Below are 24,507 nucleotides of genomic sequence, written 5' to 3' on the forward strand. Positions count from 1 at the left end.
CATTGGTTACAGTTCAGTAGGTCTGAAGAAGGCTTCGTAGGCATATGTAGGTTGACTGGATATCTTTATTGACTCTTAGAACTATCAGTAAATTGGGTACAATCTAGGAACTGTCTCCATGCTGGCTGGTACACACTGCTTTATCCAACACTAGACTGACCATGGGGGCCGGAATTTTCTGACCCTGTTGGCGTTGGGTGTCATGGTGAGCAGGATGGGCAATGTGCCAAGAAAGTCAAAAATTAGTTTCATGCCATTGTGAAACCAGTTTGCAATCGTCCACTCTACCCGTCAATGGTGGGCTGACATCCCACCACTGCATGTTGGGAACCTAATTTCAATACTTTAGCATCTCATTATAAGCCTTGTTTGCCAGAATCATTCCCCCGCCACACAGGATCATCTGGGCATGTTGGCGTGTTTGCACACCAATGTGTTTCACAACTGTGCATAAGCAATGTGCATCTGCAAGCAGCACATCACTTGGGACTTGGAGGTTTGTTCGCCTACCTTGCTTCAGGCAGCACTCACTGTCATCAGCACCAGGCTTCACAGGCAGCACCACATCACTTTTAGATGGTTCATGGGCAGGTCTCCACCTACCAGCTGTAAGGCAGAGATGGATTTTCAACGGCTGCAGGGCTAGGGCTTGCTTGGGGAAGTGGGGGGCGGGGGGGGGAGAAGTGGCCTCAGGCAAGGGAAGAGGCTGCAAGGCGAGGGCTGTACTGGGGAAGGGGGGGTATCCCAGGGTATGTGTGTGGGGGCACAATTTGATCTGTGCAAGTGGTCTCAAGATGGTGAGGGCTGAGGAGGCAGCCTCCAGAGGAGGTCAGATGGAGATGCGAGGGTGTGTGTGTGGGAGAGTGAGTGGTGATGTCCCTTGAGCTGGCAGTGAGTGAGATGCCAATGAATGTGTGCTGGACTTGTGAGTGTGCGAGTTTAGAGTGGTGAGATGGTTGCCTTACCCTGGCGGCACCGCTGAGTTCATTCATTTGTTTTCTGTTCTGCATGGCCGACCTCTGTGTGCAGCATTGGCACTGACCACCTCCGTCACTGCCAGGTTCCAGCATCTTTTGTGGCTTTGGCATGCTGGCTGGGAACTGCGGTGTACGTTTGGTGCTTGTAGTATTGGCCTGCTGTCGGCTGTACTGCCTTCGGAGGTTGGGGCTCATCAGGCTGCTGGCCAGTCTCTTTTACATCCTCCGCTGGAGCCATCATGGTTACCCCCTGGGTGACTGGCTGGTCTGATCATTGAAGGTTTTCCGGCACCCGTAATGAAAATGGTAAGCCTACTCCACAAAAAGAGAAGACAGAGCTAAAGTCCCAGCCAGGGTACACTTTTTCGTTTGAGTACTTGAGAACCTGCAGTTCTGTATGATTAGTGACAGTGGCTGTCTTGACATCTGCCATTTTGAGGAGATCCAGGGCTACACAGGCGTCTCTGTTCGAGAGCGGGGAAGGCTGGTTACAGATGACACACATCAGCTCAAAGATTGGTTTGCCACCATACCTTGGCGGCTCCAGAATTATGCCTGTCACTGGGAGTCAGGTTCCTGCGGGCCCATAGAGTGGCGCGTCTGTTGTTTGAGATCTTTTAGCCAAGGCTCTTTGATTGACAGGATTGTTATTCTGGCTCCTGTGTCTAATTTAAAATTTGCTAAATGGCCATTAACTAAAATGTCTTCGAAATGGCTTCGAACAACAGACACATCACTCTACGTGTCCAGAGGAAACTGACTTCCAGTCTTGGGCATAGTTCTGGAACCACAAAGGTGTCATGGCAAACAAATCTTCCAGCCGATGTGTGTCACGAGAAACCAAGTTCTTTGGCCTCATCCGTGAACGATGGCTGTGAGCTTTCTGGGCTTGCGGACTCAACCTGGTGGGTGATCTTTGGACTTTGAGCATTGCAGAGTAATTTGTCTTGCACAGTTTGCTGTAGTGTCCATTCCTGTGGCAGTGAAAGCATTGGGCTGAAATTGCAGGACAAGGATCTTGCCAGTGGGGCCACTATGCTCCACAACGTTGGCATGATTGCTCTGATGGTTGGTTGGGGTATTGATTCCCCCCTGGCCTGGAGTGTCCCCTGTGTCTTTGTTGCTGAACCAGTTGAACTGTGTATCAGTCTCTGCACCACGGTTTATTTTTAGCTCCTAAAATAAAAAACTACTTAACAATCTGGATTGCCTCTCCCAGGGTTAGATCTTCCTTTGCTTACATGAGATCAGACAGTGCGTCATCCGCTATTCCTACCACTATTCTGTCGCTGATGCCTTCAGATTTTAAGTCTCCATATTTGTAACCTTCTGCCATCCTGTGCAGAGCATTGATGAATGAATCAATTGGTTCTCTTGGCTGTTGGACTCGTTTGTTAAATTTAGCTCTTTCGAGTATTTCACTGCTTCTTAGATTAAAACAAATGTCAAAAGACTTTAGTACTTCTTCAAATTTAGCAGATGATTCATTGATTTCTTGACTTGCAATAATGTTGTCCACAATCAGCCCTGCCGAGTAAAGCAGCGTGTTAACCTACTCAGCTTCTAACATTTTGTCTAAACCTGAAGCGATGCTGTGTCTTAGAAATCTTTCCTTCAAAGTCCCCAATTATATGATTGATCAGGACCTTGGATTAGTCCAAACTGATTTGGAAGTGTGGAGTTCTGACACATAGATAAATTTTTAAAAGTGTAGGTTCTGCCTTAAGAGCTTTCAGAATTTCAAGATGGTGTCACCGTTCACTTGGAATCAAAGGGATTTCCTGCACTTACTGGTTTTGACACTCAGTTTGAAAACAAAAATTTCAACAGTGGCTGCCTGGATCGACTACCTGCAGGGCTTTCTTTCTCAACTTTAAAGTTGTAAATTTGTTGAATCCTGGCTTTTTCTTGCTCTCAGCTAATCCGCGATTCCCCTGGATAATTTAATTAATCATTTTTTTTCTATTTCAAAGTGAAATCGGATTCCACATGTTCAGGCGATAACCCAGGGATGTGGTTTTAATGATAGATTTTTTCAAACTGCACTTCTGGAGCTATGAATTATTTAAAGATTTCTCAGGACTTGCTGTAGCCTGGAGCTTTAAAAGATTTAGCTCACCCCTGCCAGATATGCCAACTCTGCACTCCGGGATTAGAAGCTGGACTTCCATAGGGGATTCAGTTGAGTCTTCTGCCACAGTAAGGAATTTTAAATTTCTGCCTACAGCTTCCATGCCTTTTTTTTGAGGTTTTTTTTTTTTCCCCTGGAGATTTTTCCTCTGCGCCCCTGTTTCTGGAGCTTCTTTTCAGGTCAGAATGCTTTGCTGAATTTTTTTTTCTGTTTTCCAGCATTTCGCTTTTCCTCTGCATTTTCTGTGAGGTCTCGGGTTTTTCCACAAGTTGCCACCATGTTGTATGGTGTTGGATATAGTTCAGTAGATCTGAAGAAAGCTTTGTAATCATACATAGGTTACTGACTCTTAGAACTATTTACAAATGTACAGTCAAGGGTACAAGCTAGAAGCTGTCTCCATGCTGGCCGGTCCACATGTCTCTGTCCAACACTTGACTGACCATGGATGTTGGTCATGTGCTCTCTTACATCACAGTGTGGGCGGTACTGTACTCAGTCCTACGTTAACCATATATGTGCCAAACCCTTATACTACACCTATCAGATAGTACAGGGAGGAATTTAAATGCAGGCAATAACCAGTGCACCAAAAATAGTGCACAGAGGAAATTAAACCCATTGGTGCTTTGTTGGTTTATGAAGCTATCTGTGCGAGTCCCCACAGTTCAGAATGGAAAAGAGCAGTTCTCATACAGATCATAAAGGGCTGGCTAGTCATGCTTACCTAAAAAGCACATCTCAGAGATATTTGTAGAGATGTTATGATTTTAATGGGAGAAGATGCGCTAAAACTTTTAACACTCAGATGGTAACTTGGCCTTTTGAAAAATAGATATGAAAGGTAGAACATTAAGCCTCTCAAGTAGAAAAATCAATGGCATTTTCTATAGAGGAACAAAAGATTTTTCTTTTGGTTCTCCATGTGGAAAATTCTTCAAAATAGGGACTGCCAGACTAGCAGTGGTCTTAGTTCCTATATTAAAAAATTAATAGGTCAACACCTTCTCTGAAACTTTCTCATCCATAGAGATACGGGCATGAATGGTACAGATGCTTGTACACAGCTCTTTGTCGGGTGTTTGAATCCAGCCTAGGAATAACATAGCAACTTTCTATTTGCTCGTAATGGGGGCCCCACCTAGCTGACACAACGCCTGGCATCTGCCATTTTGGCTGAGGTGGTTTGGGGCTAACTAGGCTGCCTGACCATGAGGTGGTCATCCAGCAAGACTCATTAAGAGCCTCATTAAAGGTGAGTGAAGGAGGCAGATTGGATATTCCAGTCAACTTCCAATCTCCCTATGTGATGGGGCTGGGGCAGGGAGTTTAACTGCCTGGTGGGGACATATCTATATATTTATATGGCACTCCTATTCAAGAAAAAGTGTAAGGACATTCCTAGTAACTACAGGTCAGTTAGTTTATCATCAGAGCTGGGTAAGGTTTTAGATACAATAATCAGGGGAAAAGAATCAACAGACAAATGAAAGGTTTGAGTTATTTAAGGAAAGCCAGCACAGGTTTGAAAAAGGTAGATTGTGCCTGACTAATATAATGGAATTTTTTGACGATGTAACAAAAGGCAGATGAAGAGAAGGCAGTGGATGCTGTCTATATGGATTTTAAGAAAGCATTTGACAAAATAGTGCACAAACGGCTGGTTAACAAAATTGAGGTGCTCAGGTAGAAGGGTCAGAATCAGCTTGGCTAAAAAATTGGCTTCAGGAGTGGAAACATCAAGCTTTCAGACTGGAGGATGTGTTCCTCAAGGGTCAGTGCTAGGACCACTGTTTTTTTAAAGTATTTCTAAATAACTTGGTTATTGGAATACAGGATAAAGTTTCAAAATTTGCTCTTGATAGCAAACTTGGAGTTGTGGTAAACAATGAAGATGATACCAATTGGCTTCAATAGGACATAAATAGGCCAGCAGGATAGGCAGACAAGTGGCAGATGGAGATTAATAAAGAGAAGTGTGAGGTGATGCACTTTGGCAAAGAGGCTAGGGAGAGGCAATATAGACTGAATGACACAGTTCTAAAGAGTATGCAAAGGCAGAGGGCGCTGGGGATCATGAGTATCGGCCTTTGAAGGCAACAGGACATATTGAGAGAATAATTAGCAAAGCATAGAGTACCTTGGGCTTCATAAATGGTGGTATTGAGTACAAAAGCAGGGAAGTTAAACTGAACATTTATATAGCTCAAGCCTGGATTGCTCTAGAGGGAGCCGGTATTGACTGGATGGGTGAAATGGCCTCCTTCTGTGCCATAATACTCTTTGGCCGGGATTTTCAGAACCCTATCGCAGGTGGGACCCTCCGCAGGTGAGGTGGCGACCCAGTGAAATGATTCGCAGCGGGACCGGGAGATCGTGGTGGAGGGCGGGCAGGTGTAGTGTGGTGCGGAAAATCCCGGCGCGTGACTTTATGACATTGCTTCCATAGGAATTGTTTCTTTCATTGGAGACAGGCCAGTCATCATCAAATATTTTACAGATAAAGTTCAATCCTGCCCTGATTGTAATGGAATACACTTAAGGCCCATTTCTATGGTAGGCAACTCTTTGGTGATTTGTCCCATTGCATGTTAAGGAGAAATCTTCTGGATCTGTGTATTGTTTTGAGTTTGACCTGCTCCTGCACAAACAGAGGTAAAACTTTAACCGTGATTTACATTTTGATTCAATCACATATGAAATATTTCCATTGATTTACTAGAACTATAGCATCCAAATTGTAGCCCAACGGCTAAATATTCACATAGTATACAACTTCTCTGCTGCAGTTTCTTGCCATTGGCTTTCTCAAGAGTTATTGCTTTGTTTATTTTGTTTTAAATGCCAATTGAATCGCATGAGGTAATGTGAAGTCATTGTAATAGTACCATGCTCGTGTTGATAAATGCAGCTGAATGCTGGAAAAGACACTCAACTACATGGTGAAGCCTTCAAAAAACCTTCTCATACTGCTTGTAGACATTTGAATTACATAGAACTTAAAGCACATAAACAGGCTATTCCAGCCAACTGGTCTAATGCTGGTGTTTATATTCCACAAGACTCTCATCCCACTTCACTTTGTCTCACCTTATCAGCATGACCTATTTCTTCCTTCCTTGTGTACTTATCTAGCTACCCCTTCAATGCATTCATGCTTTCAGCCTCAACAACTCACTGTGACAGCAAGTTCCAAATACTCACCACTCACAGGGGAAAGGAGTTTCTCCTTGTTACTAGCTGCACTTTAACAGCCTTTGTATATCTTAATTTATTCAATACTCTTTCATTGTCATGAACCAGTTTTTCTGTGACTTCAAATCCTCTCTAGGTTGAGGCAAAACTAAAAAGCATAATGTCTGCCTTTAAATAGCGTGGCATTAATCTGTTCCTTAATGAATATTTAAATTACTTCTGAAAACGTAACTACTACAGCCATGTTCTCAACGCTCCTAAATAGTATCGGTGACATTTATTGAGAAACGCAGAAGGCTAGCAACCCAGCCTGGCAAGAAATGAATGGCTCCATTATTCTTCTCAAATTGTATTCCTCTCGAGAAACTTCTGTGCTGAAAGTCAGATCTCAGCAGGAATGCTTCTTGTATTTATCACCAACTTGGCTGTCGAGGAATTTTAATGACTTGTTCCAAATCCAAAGGACCCTTATTTACCCAGAATAAATGTGACTAGCCTGAATCAGGGCTGTTGAAGTGGAGCTAGATGCCATCGTAAACGATAAGTGGAAGTATCCTACTCTTTCGAGAGCAATTGGTTAACAGAACAGCACAAGATCCTTTGATTATCATTTATGAAACTGCTGTGTTCTCTACACTGAAAAAGAGAACAAAATATAACTGTTGAATCTACAATGAAATCCTCTTGAGGCGGTTGTCTGTGTCAATAGTGTTTATAAGGTGTAAGCAACAAACCAGGACTTAACAGTGCTTTGATAGATAGGCTTCAGGAAGTAATCAGTTCCAGTGTGCATTTCTGCAGCATTGATTGTGCTTTCAGGTGAGGTGCTTTGAAACAAGGCTCCCAGTGTTAAACTGCCTGCTCACACAGGCAGAAAATGCCTACCCCTTCAAACAGACTCCTATGAGTTTCAATCCCAGCTCCCAGACCAATGAATTGCCTCAATTTACCTGAAGCATTTCTGAAGCATCTCACGTTGGCAGGATGTTCATCACCTTGGGGAGGAGTCCACAGTACCTCCCAGTGAAAGCAAGAGTCCCTGCAGGTGGGTACTCTTTAAGGAGCAGGAAAGAAAGTGGAGACAGGAACTAGAATGATACAGCTCTGAAAAGCAACCAATTTGATCTATTGTTTGTGCCTCTGCTGGCTTCTTGAAAAAACTATGCAAATAGTCCCACTCTCCATTCTTTCCCCACAGCCCTGAAGATGTTTCCCCTTTCCGATATTTATCCAATTCCCTTTTGAAAGCTATTATTAAATCCGCTTCCAGCGTACATTTAGACTATGTCTTGCAGGCCTTAAGAGATCGCTGCATAAAAAAATCTCTTCCTCATTCCAACATAGGAAACATTTTCTTGCTTTCACCCCATTTTTGACAACCCAGCTACATTTACATTGGTTGACTTGCGGAACAGCTGTAGATAAATGAAAACAGATATGGACCATGGTTAATATTAAAAAAAGTGTAATTAGAATGTAAATTTTATCAAGGCTTAGAGTAGTGTGGGCTTGTGCAATTGTTACAACAGTACAGCATCAGAATTGAAGTCTCAAGTTAAATACAATTGACCTATGTGTGTTGACCTTCCAAATATTGCCAAACGTGCCTCATTTTCCAATATTCATTTCCATTTGGTAAGTTGTAAATGAGTAGGTGAACCTCTTTGCCAATTTATCATTTAAGTGGTGAGGGGGAAGATTATCCCACCCCCGAACAGATGTACACAACGCTTTGGGTTGGGAAAAAGGCTGCTGTTTCACGCTGGGCTCTTTTGACCTGGAACTGTACATTTACAAGCAGTTAAAGTGCTCTCTTATTTACCACAGGAGCTTATCTGCAGCTCCAATTTGCCTGTTTAAATAATTTCTCCACAAGATTTGTGCAGGGCACCTAAAGAAACAGGTATGGTTACATACGGTTCAATTTTAGCTTAGATACATCCCAAGGGTGCTTCACTCTCCAGCCCACCCATCAACAGTGCCATAGGAGATCCACTAGTGGTTAATTATTTCAATGCATCAGTTCTGATATGATTTATTTTCTCCCATATTCCCACTGTGTAGCAATAAGCAATAAAAGAAAGAACTTCAATTTACACATTGCCTTATTATGTTTCTCAGCACAACTCAAAGCATCTCACGTTATTTTGTAAGAAAGCACAACAGAGATTTAGCACATTATTTATTGTCTCGCAAACTACAGTGACATGAAAGGTCAGTTAATCTGCTTTTGGAAGAGTATTTGAAGGAAACCTGTTGTCAAGACAACAGAGAACCTATTTTCTGAATAGTGTCATGGAATATTTGATGGCCACCTGAACCACAGACTTGGCTAAGTGTTCAATAGCAATGCTATTGCTGAATGTCCCACCATCCACATCCTGGGCATCACCATTAACCAGAAACTGAACTGGACCAGCCATTTAAATACTGTGGCTGAAAGAGGTCAACGGCTCGGGAGTCTGCGGTGAGTGACTCACCTCCTAACTCCCCAAAGTCTGTCCACCATCTACAAGGCACAATTCAGGAGTGTGAAGGAATACTCTCCAGTTGTCTGAGTAAGTGCCTTGCCAGCACCATTCAGCAATCATTCATGACATCATTCAGGACAAAGCAACCCAATTGATGAGGACCCCATCTACCAGCTCAAAAAAAAGTCACTCCCTCCACCACTGGTGCAACATGTCTGCAGCATGTATTATCTACAGGATTCACTACAGCAACTCACCAAGCCTTCATCAGCAGAACCTCCAAATACGCAGCCTCTACTACCTAGAAGGACTAAGTGCAGCAGACAGACAGGAATGCTACCACCTCCAAGACACGCCACCCTGACTTGGAAATATATGGCTGTTCCTTCTTTGTTGCAGGGTCAAAAGCCTGGAAGTCCCTTCGTAACAGCACTGTGAGAGTACCTGTACCACATGAACTGCAGCAGTTCAAGAAGGCATCTTAACCCCACCTTCTCAAAGGCAATTAGGGATGGGCAAGAAATGTTGACTTTGCCTGCGTCACCCCTAACACTGACTGAATAAATTTTTAAAAGAAGGCCATTCTGCCCATCATGCTTGGTATCAGCTTTTTGTTAGAGCAATCCAAAACTAACCCCACTATTCTGCAAGAAGGAAGCTATTCAGCTCATTTTGCCCGTGCCTTAACCAATCCCTATGGCAATGCATTCCAGGCTTCAAAGACTCATTTGTACAGAATATATTTGTAACTGCTTTTCTCATTCCCTTAGTGACAATTTTAAATTGCTGATCCCTTGTAACTGAATCCTCAACCAAAGGAAATAATTTTTCCCTATTCACTCTAGCGAAAGCCTTCATCCTTTTCAAACCCTCTGTTAAATTTTCCCTAATCTTAAGTGCCTCCTGATAACAAGAGTACAGTTTCCCAACCATGTGATCATCCTCGTGAATTGATGCTGTAGGCTACACTGGGGTAAAATTGCCACAGGATTCTAACAATAGCCTAAGTAACCTTTTATATAAATGTGTCATTAACTTCTTTTTTCCAGTACTCTGCCTCCCAAGACGATGTTGACATTTTAATGGTTTTATTTACAAGCACTCATACTTTCAGAGAAGTATGTATTCCAATCCCTGGGCCTTTCCGTTCATCTATAGCCTCCAGAATGTTTCCACTGAGTATATCTTTGTTTTCAGTCCCAAAGAGTACAATTTCGCACTTATCCGCATTAAATTTATATTCAATGGATGGCACTCTGCGAATGCTACACTTCCTCAAACTGCGTTGTATTATATTTCTTCTTGTTTATCCTTCGAGAACAATCATGTTCATCATCTGGCGTGTTTGGTAGGGCATGTAGGTGACTGCTAAAGCCGATCAGTTCCCAGAAGGTGCTGCAGCAAATAGGGCAGGTTACCGCAGACAACTGAGCTTTGGTCAGGTTACTGTTCAGGATTTCCCCTCCTCGTGTTTTGTCTCTGCTTCTGGTATGCACTTGCTTTCAAAGGAGGCTGCATCATTTTTTTCAATGTGGTTGCAGCAGATTTATGCAATCCTGGTTGAGTGTCTCTAAGCTCAAATTCAAAATTCTTAAGTGAAGTCTGCATCCTTTAACCACCCTGAGAGTGCACCCCAGACTCAAGCTCTCCATAGAAGATTCACTTTGGTAAGAGAATGTCAGGCATTCTGACTACATGGCCAGACCAACTCCATTGTGACTGTCTCAATATGGCATGGAATTTCTAAGTACAAGTGTCACTGGGAAGGTTAAGAATTTTTTTGGAGGCATTTATTTATCCCCTCTTCTGCCAATGTATCAGTAATTACATTATTATTGGACCTTGACAATCTTCTTGTTGACTGGGAATTACACGGTATTATGTAAGACAACTGCTTGTTAAAACGGGTGATGGGCATTGGTTCACCCATCAAAATAGTATAAATGGGTACAGCTGTAATTCTCTGGGGTGGAAGATATGGGAAAGGTCTGCTGTACTGAAGAGATGTCTTGAGAATAAACAAGTTTGAGGTAAAAGACTATCTTTGACCTCACCCTTCCATGACAAGCACTTATTGCGATTAACCTGGTAGCAGAGGATGAACTTTAAGCTTTGGTGATTGATTGCTGTCTGTGAAGTTTTTTTCTCAATCCTCCAGGGTAAAAGAATCATAGCGCTGCTAATTTAATTTACAGAATAGCAGAAGGACGATGCAAAATCTCAAGCTTTGACTATCCACCAATTTTTCCTGAGTCTGAACCATATCGCCAATGGAAAAACAAGGTGGAAACATAGACACGGGTTATTTCTTTACCCTGGAAGAAGCAAGGCATGGCCTTGGCTTTATCATTACCAGAAAAGAGTACAATTAGCAGCAAAATGTTTTCAGAGATGGAAATGGATGACTTGGACTATGAATATTATAATTTTTGGATACGTTTTACAAAAAGGATGAGTTATTGGAAGCGTATGAATCTTGGAGAATCTTTGATAGATTTAGAAAAACAGATGATCAGTCCATGTGTCACGCAAAATATATAACATGGATTTTTATAAGTGGTACAAGAGACTGCAGAGATGTGAACTTAAAATTCCAGAGTTGGTATTGGCATTTGAGTTACTCGATTTTGCTTGCATTTCCCACATTGATAGCCTTCTAGTACTGACAGTGGTTCCATTCCATAGGAAAGACTCTCACCTAGACCACATGGCTGCTGCCCTAAAAATATTTCTGGGGAAACAGGCGTTCCCAGCCACTTTCTTAGCAAATATGAACAACTATGCCGTGAAACAAAGGGTGGGGGATACCACAGTGGCTGAATTTTGAGATCGCCCAAATATTAGATGAAAATTCCAATACAAAGACAGGGTTAATGACAGGTGGTCTGAAAATGATCATAACCTTAGCCAATTTGAGAGTTGAGACAAATAGTGGGTCCAGGGTGGTGATCATAGGCATTAAACCCAAACAATGCACAGAGAATGGTTAATGATTGTTATCAGTGCAATGAATTGCCCACAGCAAAAGAATCATGTTTTTGAAGTAACCCATGAGACGGATTTTTCTGTAGCTGAAAATGATGATGGGGACTCCCATGATGGAATTGTGTTGGCCACTGAGAGTTTGAATCCAATGATGTATATCTTGATGGTCGATTCATTCAACTGTGCCATTCTGGACAGCGATTACACTTCCACAGTATGTGGGATGGATTGGCTTAACTGCTACCTGGAGTCTCTCAATGATGCAGACCCTCAGAAAGTTAAGGAGTATGAAGGCTCTACCTGCTTCAGGTTTGGAGATGATAACACACCAACATCTTCCAAAAGGGTAGTCCTCCATTGGAGAAGAGTGGCGATCAGTCTGTTCATCAGTGCTGATGTGGTCTCTAGCGAGATACCTCGATCTGCAATGAAAAAGGCTCAGGCGACACTAAACATGAAGAAGGACAGAGCGTTTGCATTCTGAAAAAATATGGATCTACATTTTGACATTTTACTTGGTTGGCCATTACTGCCTGCCACTGAGGAAGCCAAATATTTCTCATCAAAAAGTTCATGAGGTTTTGTTGTTAACTTCTGGGAATAAGAATTTGGTAGGCGGAAAGATTATTTGGACGTTGCATAGACAGTTTGCACATCTGGTGCTACAAAAACTGAAGGCTCGACTGCGAGATGCTGGAGTGGTTGATGAAGGAGGCGATGACCTCATTGAGCTAATCACTGCTCCGTGTGAAATTTGTATTAAATATCGCAAGACCTGTTGTGAGCTTGCCACTAGCCAGGGAGTTTAACGATGCAGTGGCAATGGGCTTAAAAGTATTGGACAAGGGCTGGAGTATTTTTTTGCTACACTTTATAAATATGGCAACCTGATTAAGCCTGTCCACTGTAATACATAGGAAGGACAAACAGACCATTATCAATAAGGTCATGGAGAAATGGGTGGAAAAAGGATTAGGAACACCAACAAAATTCCTGACAGATAATGGTGGGGAGTTTGCGAATGAGGAATTTCGAGACGTGTGAGAATCTGAACATCACAGTTATCCACACTGCAGCTGAAAGCCCAGTCAGTAATGGTCTGTGCAAGAGAAACCATGTGGTGATAGATGACATTACATAAAATATTGGCCGATCAACCAGGTTGCAAATTGCAAACAACGCCGGCATGGGCAGTACATGCAAAGAACTCTTTGCAAATAGCTGGGGGGTACAGTCCGTACCTGTCAGTGTACGGAAGAAATCCAAAGTTGCCTTCGGTGCTGTCAGAAGCTCCCCCTGCTCCACCTTTTCTCCTCATCTTAACGCTTTGCATGTAGGCAGAAAATCTTTCATTAAAGCTGAGATTTTGGAGAAAATTCGGTGAACCCTAGGGCATCGCATAAGACCACTGGGAATGCAGTTTGGACGTGAAGACACGGGATATTACAAAAGGGAAGGGTGGAAAGAGTGGAAGTGCCCTGGCAAAGTGACAGGGAACGATGGAAATGTAACGATTTTGCAATACGACAATCCAAACTGTTAGCAAACACTCTTCGCGGTTAATTGGCATTGACTATACCTTTACAGGTTCTGAACAGGACATAGAAAGTGAAGAGGCACTGTGCACTTCACACATATACACACATATACTGGGCGGTTATGAGGAGCAGACTATGGCAGATAGAGGGTCAATTGACAATGAGCAAAGAAACACTGAGGTACAGGATAAGGCTATTTGTCCAAAAGGGCAACTATCCAAAGTAGGAACAAAGGTAACATACACGCCAGAGGGGGCCAGTGTGTGGGGAATGCTACCATCATAGGGAGAGCAGGAAAGGCTACTGGTAAATACAAACATTGGCTAAATATGCAGGATGAAGGGCAGGAGATAAGATCCATGGATTAGCAAACCAAGGTAATGATGTGGAAGTCCAGAAAGTGCAGTATGAGTCCTGACAGTGGGACCAGAAAGTGATTGTGACCCCTGGAAATGATCACGGACTTGCGAACGGGATTCTGCTTGCATGCAGAAAGGATCATATAGCAGTGGTCCAGAAAGAGAGAGGAATGCGAGTGGAGGTCGTAGCTTGACAAGAATGAGGGCTACAGAACAAGCCAGGAATGTCAATAGAAGTGGAAGCCCTTATGATCGAGAGGCTTTAGTAGCTGCTAATAAATTGGAAAATAAGCTGATAAAGGAAGCCAAACAAAAAAAGTTGGAAAGAATTTAGGGTATATACTGAAGTACCTGACAGGGGACAGCTAGGCTGATCACACAGGTGGATTTGTACAGAAGAGGTACTTCCAGGCGGCATGTACAAGGCTAAAATGAGACGCATAGCCCAAGGCTTTGAAGAAAGTCTTGGGGATCAAGATGTCAGGGTGGACTCGCTTACTGCAGGGAAAGTGAGCCTTTTTTAGCTATTTTGGCATCATATTCCTGGGAATGCAAATCGATTGATGTAAAAGCTGCCTCTTTGAAGGGTGAAGCTGGTGATGTAGAAGGAAAGCTGTGGAAATTGAACAAGTGTGTTTATGGGTTGAATGGTATTTTTCCGTGAAGTCCTTCCTGTTGAAAACAGGTTGCATTCAATTAAAGGCAGGCCCTGCAATGTTCTACTGGCGCCATAAGGAGAAACTAGCAGGAATCTTTATCATGCATATTGATTTCCTGTGGGAAGAGTCTGTAGAATTTGAGCAATGGGTAATTGAGAATATAAAGAAGGAATTCAAGGTTGGAAGTGTTCTGGCACTGCGGATGGTAAATGCTAAGCTGCTCAAATCCCAGAAGGAAACTTGAAACAGCTGCCACAACTGTTTTGCAATTTGTATTTCATTTTGAGATGCGTGCCTTGAATTCAGTTGTAATAAGTTTACTGAGTCTTAGGGTTTTTTTTTTTACAAAACTAAATTAAACATTTATTAATAGAAAAAAAGATTTTAAGCATCTGCCTAGGTCTACAAATTACTACTACCATAACTCCTAAATCTCCTAATTAATCTGACTCCCAGTTACACCTTGATTAAGGCAACAGTAAAAACAAATATGTTCCAACAGACCCAGGCAAAGCACACAATATCCTGGACAGTGATATTCGCAGTGAATTTTCTTAGCTTTGGTTCCTCTATACTGCAACTTGAAGCATAGAGGCTAGAGGCTTTTCACACTTGTTAGATTTTAGAATGCCTTCTCCTCTTTCACATAGCCTCATCCCCTTTATACATGTTTCACCCTTTTTAATGTAAATTCCATTGATCCAATATGTCTTTGCAACTTTACTTTTCTCATAATCTTTCATAGTCCTCATATTATCAGTAACTTTTGGGAAAAATAAACACACTGTTTGGCTTAGCTTCATATGGCTACTAATATCTTACCACTTTGAAATTCAAACTAACCTAATTTATCTAAAAATGCAAATGTTCTTCACACCTCACATTCTAAACTTCAGCCATGTTTACATATTTAGCATTTCAAACCTAGTTTCCCTTTTTGATAACTCAAAAGCTCCAGTTGAAGATCATCTAAGAGCAAATAAAACATTAAAAAAAATAAATTCAAAGAGATGCACACTCAAGTTTCCAGCCTATGGTAAACTGGAAGATATGAGGTTGGTTATTTTTAGTGATGTTGCACTTGCCAATCTTCCAGATGAAAATAAAAAAAGGTAGTGAAAAGCACCTTAGCTGCAGAAACACTGGCGTTAGTAGAAGCGATAGATATGGGAGTCTACTTTTCCAATATACTGACAGAAATACTATACAAGGGGCAATGAGAGAAAGGTTTGCCTATAGGATGTTATGTTGATAACCAGTCTCTTTGGAATAATGTTCATTCAATGAAACGTTTCACTGAAGAAAAAGCTAAGAAGAGATCTAGCTAGCATAAAAGAAATGTTAGAGAGAAGGAAGATCTCTAAGATAGGATGGGTTGACACAAGTCACCAACTATCAGACGGTTTTATGAAAAGGAATACCTGCTCCAAGAAATTACTAAATGGATTGGAAGAGGGGTGTTTAATCTTATAATGATGAAATGAACAAAAACTTTTTTTTGCTGTATAATTGTTTATATATATTTCATAAAGGAAATGTGGGATCTATAAATGTGCAAATACATGACTTGATTTCCTTCTATTTGTTTTGAAAAGAATGTTCTTTAATTTTTCAAAAGCTTTAATTTAAAAACAAAAAGGGGGAACCTGTCGATGTGTTAGTAATTACAGAGATAAGAACAAAAAACTGCAGATGCTGGAAATCCAAAACAAAAACAGAAATACCTGGAAAAACTCAGCAGGTCTGGCAGCATCGGCAGAGAAGAGCAAAGAGGACTTGAAACGTTAACTGTACTCTTCTCCGCTGATGCTGCCAGACCTGCTGAGTTTTTCCAGGTATTTCTGTTTTTGTGTTAGTAATTACATTGTTTTGGACCTTGACAATCTTCTTGTTGACTGGCAGTTACATTGTTAAGTACAACTGCTTGTTAAAATAGATGATAGACATTGGTTTGACCATTCAAATGGTATAGATGGATACAGCTGTAACATTCTGGGGTGCAAGAGACTGGAAAAGTCTGCTGTACTGAAGAGCTATCTTCAGAATGAACCATCTTGAGATAAACGACTAGCTTTGGACTCATTCTTCCACGACAAGCACTTATTGTGATTAACATCTAATTGCTAGGTCCTTCCAACTCAATACACCATTTCTGACTGAAAACTGAGCTGTTTGGTATAAGGGTGACCAGTGTTTTGAAGTATTTATTTCCCTTTGGTGACAGACCAAGGATAAGCAAATCCTCCTGGGATCAAATGTGGATTAAGAGCTTGCCTTGTCTAAATTTGGAAAACTGCCTCCCACTACAATGCAGCATCGTCTCCAAGGACACACTTCATGGTTTCCGGGTTTGCTGATGACAGTGCACTAGCTGTTGTTTCAGAGCTGGGCAACTCCAGCTTTACAATAAGCACAAAGGAAACTGAAGTATGCCAGCTTGGGTGAGCACCTCAGTGTCTGGTATTTTGTCCTGCCCTCTGATCTTCAGAAGATTCTGAAAGCAGCTCAAATGAAAGTAGTTGAGCTTCTTGGTATGATGGTGGTACACAGCCCAGATCTCACATCCGTGAAACAGAGTGAGCAGCACTCATGCTCTATAGACTTTCAGTTCAGTAGGCAGACTTACTCCTCTTTGTTCCCAGACCTGATGTTCCAAGTATTCTTTGGCAATTCTTGCATCTGTCCCGTTATCAATATAGACAGCTCAAGAGAGTGTGCTGCCAAGATAAGTGAACTTATCCACTGCTGTCAGGCTTTGGTTCCTGGACTGAACCTTGGGCTGGAGATAGGGCTTTTCCTGGAGCAGGCTGGTACACTACTTCCGTTTTCTTTGTGCTTATTGTAAATAAATATTGAAGTTGTCGCATGCATTGTGAAACAAGTCCATGCTACATTTCAAATCCAGCTCTGAAACGCCAGCTGTCGTCAGCAAACCCGGAAACCATGAAGTATGTCCTTGGAGACAATGCTACATTGTAGTGGGAGGCAGCTTTCCAAATTTAGACAAGCCAAGCTCTTAATCCATGTTTGATCTCAGGAGGACTTGGTCTGTCTCCAAGGGGAAATGAATAATTCAGTATCATTGCTCACCCGAAGACCAAATGGCTCAGTTGTTCAATCAGAAAAGGTGTATTGAGTTGGAAGGGCCTAGCAAGTGGAAGAGGGGATAAATAAATGCCTTCAAAAAATTATTAACCTTCCCAGTACCGTTTGTACTTAGAAACTCTTTAGAGTGATCTGCAGCTTCTGCTGTGAATAGAGAAATTTTAAAAATTGTTCCACTGATGTGCTATAAGCAGCTGCTTTATACCCAGGTGATCCAACTCAATGGTTCATTTTTTACAAGGCACTGATCTCCAACATGTATCCTCTCTGTGAAAACAGTAACTTGTTTACAAGATTGTGCATGGAAGCAAAAAATTATCAGGACATTGAATTTGAATTGTGACCATCAATTACTGATTTAAATCCTTCATCGTCACAAGGTCACAATCCTGGGACTCCCTACTTAACAGCACCGTGACGGTACCTTCACCGCACAGACAGCACAGCTCAAGAAGACAACCCACCATCAGCACCTTCTCGAGAGCAATTAGGGTTGGGTGATAGATGTCAGCTTTGCCCATATCCTGAAAATGAATTTTTAAAATGCTTCACTTTTACTGAATTTCTGAACTGAATAATTTTCTCACATTATCGAACAAGTAAATATTTTGCAAACCGTAGAGGTAAACTCAGATACAGACTGAGGAAAACAACGTTTTGCACAAGATCGACAGTTGTACCACATTTATGAGCTTTGTTTTGTGAATTCTTAATGTGTCAAGAGAATATGCTAGAACTTTCATTGCCTCATGTCACTATTACAGTCGCAATAATTGTTACCTAAGGTGAATTTTCACCATCTATAAATGTAATGATGAATAATTGCCCAACTTATACTGTGATATAAATTCACTTGTTGCGTGCTGACGACTCTGATGCAGTTTAATACTTCCTCTGACACCAGTCTGGCAATGCAGCACAAGAGATTTGCATCAGTTTGGTATGAAGGCCTGGTGCGAATCTCCTCCACATTTCAGTTATTAATCAGATGTCAACTCGGGGGTTGTGCAGGTAATTTAATATCGCCCACCACACAAGCAGGCTCAGGCAGCCCCCAGCATAAACCCTGGAGAAGGATCTCATTCAGCTTGGGTCAGCAGGGCCTGAACTGTGTAGCATCTCTGTGGAACTTGCCCATCAATGAGGTTTAAAGTAACATTGGAGTCAAACAGCTGCAAACACTGAGGATTAATACAGAGGATGAACATGGGTGAAATCCAGCTGCTCACAGTTAAACCAGTGGATGAGGAATGGGTTCTGCACGTTGTAATGTGTGGCTGCAATTCCAAGGAGATGTTCATTCCAGATGCCAAGTGTCACATTGACACACCAGCGCACAACGCAATAGCACAATAAATCTTAAAATAAAGTTTGGGAAGATAATTAGATGATTGAAAAGATTCACAAACAAAGATCGCATTTTAAATATTTTAATTACATTTTAATGTATTCAAACATGCAGCACATTACACTAACAAAGGGAATACAATGGAATAGACAACATGACATAAACCATCCCAGAGCAGCATGTTTATCACAAGCTAAATGTTCTCATAGCCATTGAATCCCTGAAACACAAACTTTTTAAATCTATACAATTTTTCTGATGAAGAATATTGCCAAAAACTAAGTGGCTGGGCACTTAGGACAGATAAAAGGTAAGAAAGGTCATTTCAGATCTCAGAGGATAGGGGGTCCTCCCTGCCCTTTTGCAAGTTGCATCAGGCCCACATTAGGGTCCCATGTTCAGGGTTATGATCCCTGGCCAATGGCAGAATCAGCAAATTTTTGGTGGTGATGGCAAAAGAGCTGAGATCTTGAGGGGCAACAGCTGCTTACAGGCAGAGGGCCCTTCGGGAAGGGGCCTGGTGTTTCCTTTAAGGGTGAATGAGGAAAGCAACAGGAAATCACCTCATTTATGCTTTTTCTGGGTCATGTTGCTCATTGAAATTGAAAATTGGAGACACTCACATGCAACTAAAGAGGAAAGTGCTAGACCACAAGGCATGGACATGAGCAGGAGACCGTCCCTTAAGCAGATTACTACCACAACTACTCAGGGACAGAGTCAGGATGGGGGCAACTAGGTGAGAAAGCCCTCAATCTACATCATGGCCTTCAGACAATAGCCTGGATGGTAAACAATCGGAATCATATTGGCTCGGATCTTCCAGACAGCAGCAATGATCATCAGATTACCTCTGCACTCAGAGATTCCCCTGACTCAACACAACTGCACCTTTCTACTGGGGTCTTCCAAGCCTAGCTTTCACAGACATGTGTACTACAGTGTCCTTTGGAGAACTCTGTCAGAATGGAGTAGAGTCAGAGGAAGACAGGACACACCCAGGTTAACAGCACTGGTTGCCGTATGGTAAGTTTACAGGTGCAGTTTGAATGTTAATGAATGGGTGTAGATGAATGGATGAGGTGGGTAAGTGGGTGAGATGGGTAAGTGGGTGAGGAAGGTGAGGTAGGTAGGGGGTGAGGTGGGTGAGTGGGTAGTGTTAGGGTTATGGTTAGATGGGCAGATGGGTAAGTGGGTGAGGTGGGTAAGTTGGTGAGATGGATGAGGAACGTGAGGTGGGTAGAGTTAGGGCTAGGTTGAGACGGATAGGTGGGTAAGTGCGTGAGGTGGGTATGGGGAGGGGGGTAGATGTGTAAGTTGGTGAGATGGGTGAGGAAAGCATGTGGGTGAGGTAGGTAAGTGGGTAGGTGGGTGAGATGTGTAAGGTGGGTAAGTGGGTGAGGTGGGTGATGTGCATATGTGGATGAGGTGAGTAAGTGGGTAGTCAGGTCAGGGATGTAGTTTGGTGGTCAGTTGGTAGTTGGGTCAGGGGTTAATTGGAGGGTCGAGGGAATGATTGGGTGGCAGTTGTGTAGTTACCAGATGTTAGACTAGGGTCTCTGGGTTGGAGACATTCAGACGGGGAGCAGGGGAATTTCACATTCACGCCAAGTCCTGGCGAGCACATTAGAAGTTGAAATTTCTTCGGCCACTCCCACGGCAGTCCAAGCATCAGGATTTCCACAGGGTCCCAACACACATCTTCAATCGTACATCCGGTCTGCGACGATCAGGAGAACGAAAGCTTTGGCTCGTCATTTCCTTCTTTGTTCAATAAATCTCAGCTGAATCGTCACGTGTATTTCTATAGCAGTTTGAAGCAATGCAAGAGGCATTTCTTAATCCACAAACCTCTCCTAATAACCTCAAGAATTATATTTTGGGTGCATATTGTACTTCTTATAGTGGGCTGTGAAGACTTCCTGTGTTTTCTTAGAAACCTAAATTTAGTTGAGTATTTCAGACCCTCCAACATCTGGATGTTTTTAAGAATTACGATGAAGTGGTATTAAAGTTTAAAGAACAATTAAGTTTATACTAGCTAGATCATGTTCTAGAACTGAACTAACTTTATAACAACCTATATAACCAAAGGCAACATTTCACTGTAAAATATCTTCTTATGGGAGGGGGGCTATCAAGAACATTAAAGATTTGGAGCCTGCCTTTTCTTGATTGTAGTTGAGATTAACCTGCATCTGGAGAGGGAGCAGCGCACTGTTCAATTCCAAAAGTTGTTGCTGGAGTTCAAAAGGACACAGGAAGGTAGAACTCAGGAAAGTTTGTGTACAAGCAGTTAAAAAGTTCATAATGCATTCCTGTGTGCATTCCTTTGCTTGTTTCTTTTGGAGGAAGAGGAAGAGGAGCAATGGAGGGATGACAGAAAGTCACGCTACAGAAGCAGGCTGTTTCCATCTGTCAGTATCATCCCATCTGTACTAATAGGCAGAGGTGAAGCCACCTGGTAACTGCTGCACAGAGCTGACTACAGAGGCTTTGGGCCAATGATCAGATGTCGTGGTGTGCCATCTGTTTACAAGGGGTTAATAAAGAATTATAATGTATATATCATAGTAATTATGGTAAATATAAATATGAAGGGCACCCAAAGGGCTATAAACATGCCCAGTACTGGCATGAAGCCATTGCAAATTTTAAAGCTGTGATTTTTTTTTTTAAAGAGGACATCAAAAGCTGTTTACGATGACCGTAGCATATCGTGTGACTTGGCAATATTCAGCTCCAGACACTCTTGAAACTCCATCAAATACCTGATTAAAATATGGGCAGTCAAAACTGCTTGCGAAAGTCACACATCCCTTTGCTAAGGATTGTTATCAGCAGGGGAGAGAAATAAACTGAAATCCCCAATTCCCTTTTCCTTCCATCCGGAATCAGTGTCATTTATTTTTGAAAAGTCAGATGTGTGTTCCCGATAATGTGCAGTCCATTTCAAAGACACCAGTAGCAGACTTTCATGGATTTAAAATGAGAGGTATTACTTATTCATACATTCACCCTGGACAGTCCACGCTATGTCAATTGTCCAAGAAAGATACAAAACAAGTATTAAAATCAAACAGAATATAGTTAGCAGCATAAGTATTAAGGAGGAAGATTTTTCCCACTCTGGAACTGAAGTACAAGTAAGTTTAGATGGCTGGGGTCAGATCCAAATCAATCGCTTCAAAGTGAAGACTATTCAGCAGGGCATGTAGACAGGTGTTCATAGATGTTCTAACTGGAGATCCAATTTCTTTACAGGTGAACTCAGCTTTTTTGGAAGCAGGCTGCAGAATGCTTTCTAAAACATTTTTTTAAGCCTTGCAGTTCTTGAAATAACAGGATGGCACAGTCTTTCTCTGCAGCTGCAGTATTGTTGCTGTGGATTTTCAGACTATCCAAGATCTATTATTGGTTTTGGAGTATAATATTTTCAATATCAAAGAACAGTTTCGATCACATGATCAAAGGTGATTGATACATATCTGAAAAGCAAATTATGGTCTTTCAGTAGTAAGGTTCAGATAGCCAAAGGGTATTGGTGTTTAATGGAAGGTAAATGGTGGTCTTTAACACTTCACTTGTAGATAGGTCTCCTTTCTTACATGGCACACCTGGAGTCAGAAAATCTAGGAGTCTATTGTCGCTGTATTTTGGAGTAAGCTGTGATAATAGCAGGTGTGAAATTCCACAGAGGTGTGATGTTTAAGAATGTCCATTCAAGGGGGAAACCCCTACCCATTATAATCCAGTTCAAAACTTTCCGGAAAGCTTGCTAGCCTGTTGAAGTTACAAAAGTCAGGTGAATCTTCAGTAGCCACCTTACACCGCCATCAGGGTCCATTTTAAAAAGTTGTAGTATCTCCATGCCTGTGCTGACATAACAAGGATGGGCTGTCAGCAGAAAAGGACCATAACATACCAGCCAACTCATCTTTCTGCTTCACCATGGACAATAGAGGCATTGAAACTCAGCAAGTGTTAGCAGAATATAAAATCATCTCATCAACCTATCATTGTATTGTGATGTCTCCTCATGCCAATCACAAATCACTTGGCTGTCTGAAACTCTCAGGGTATGAAAAGCCACAACACAGGATGTTTACATGTCTCACACATCATCTTACTTGAAAAGGGGACTTTGGGCTTGTAATTTTTGTTACCTGCTTTTATAATATAACAGTAGAAGCTGCCCTGGGACAGATACCTTCAGAAACACCATCTAAACCATCGAACCAGCTACAAGACAATCACGTAGCCAACGTAATATACAACTATACCTTGAAAGTGGGAGAAGGGCTCTGCCCCCCAGCTTCACCTTCACCTGAGAGCTGACCTCCTGGAAATTTAACTACAAAAAGCATCGCAGTTTACTGAGGATCCTCTGCTTTTACAAGACCTTCAATCCAGCTAAAGAATGAATTTAACCAAGAAACTGCAGGCCTGCTACAAAAAGGGATTGAAATAATTCCAGATGGTAATTGTATTGTTTTTTCCTCCTGTATCTAATCTTTGTGTGATAGTATGTGTGGGACATCGTGTTTTTAAACCCCAGGTGCAAGTGTGGGGATAATAGCTAATCTTTATTTTAAAATTCACAAAAGCTTGCTGCTGGAAATAATTTGAATTGGGACAAATAGCTCCAGCCTAACCATAAAACACATTGAACACAGACAATAATAAAATGCATAAACTCTGTTCATGATGGCTATGGGATCCCTGTTCCAAACAGCCTCGCAGCTAAGTACATAGATGCACTGGACAGACTGCTCTTATCACATGCTTGGTTGCAGCTTCCACTCATCTCTTTTGTAAGTAAATGGACCACTACTGACTTATTGCTGAACTGCTGACCAAGTACCTTGCCACTTTCAGTATCTGAATCTTATTGAAAAGCCTGTATTCCAATGCACTACACTTGATGTAAAATCAAACCAGGGCCGGTGCAACCATGGCAAAATTTGGGATGGGTTGGGGGGGGGGGGGCAGATAAAACTGAATGAACTATTCATTAAAATACATAAGTAAGCAAACCTGCTTCAGCTGTGGAAAGATCTAGATTTACAGCCACATATACTGACATACGTTCCATATATTTACATTATAATATATTCCTCGTTCTGTTTATGTGACAGCTTTGCAAATGTGTACATTCACTGGACTATTCCAAAACTGCAAACCAGTAAATAATATGAAAGCACCTAATTTAATCTATCGTAATGATTATCGATTGCATAAATTGCATGTGAAAGCATCTTGTAATAGTTGCAGGGACACAGAATATTACATCATGTGGGCCATAATACACATTATAATGTGCATTTATTCTTATACTTTTCCTGTGAGAGATGTAGAACAATGAGAATTTACAATCAGTATTAAATAGTCTCCTGTTTCAAGTAAAATAAATCTAATTATAAATAGAAAATTTTTATTCATACTAACGCACAATATTTATTTTTGAAAGTTAATTGTGGGGGGCCACAAGCACAGGGCTGAAGGTTCATCTTATGAACCACTTATGAATCAATACTAACAAAGCCATTTTACATCAATGTGGAAGTTGCAATGTAACTTGCTAAGTTTCCATAAGTTTGCTTATGATTTAACAACGTGGTCCCAGTTTGTAACCCTGGATAACAATTGCCAAAATATTTCATCCACTCAATAAACAAAGCCAGATGGTCAAGAGGCACATGTATTGAAAGAATTGCTAAGTAAAAGCTAGCAAGTGGA

The 24,507-nt window shown here is 41.7% G+C and overlaps 1 protein-coding gene across 3 annotated transcripts in view; it reads right to left on the bottom strand.

Moving 5' to 3' along the window:
* Positions 1-24,507, bottom strand: part of LOC121280870 (serine/threonine-protein kinase Nek6-like) — a 360,301-nt gene that overhangs the window by 330,864 nt on the left and 4,930 nt on the right. Inside the window, exon 2 of one of the 3 annotated variants that reach the window (XM_041193189.1) lies at positions 12,060-12,181. The exons of the other annotated variants lie outside the window; for them this stretch is intronic. The gene's annotated coding sequence lies outside the window, so the exon portion shown is untranslated. The remainder of the gene's footprint in view (positions 1-12,059; positions 12,182-24,507) is intronic. 3 annotated transcript variants of the gene reach the window in all.

Source organism: Carcharodon carcharias, chromosome 8 (assembly GCF_017639515.1).
Source record: "Carcharodon carcharias isolate sCarCar2 chromosome 8, sCarCar2.pri, whole genome shotgun sequence".
Taxonomy (NCBI): Eukaryota; Metazoa; Chordata; class Chondrichthyes; order Lamniformes; family Lamnidae; genus Carcharodon; species Carcharodon carcharias.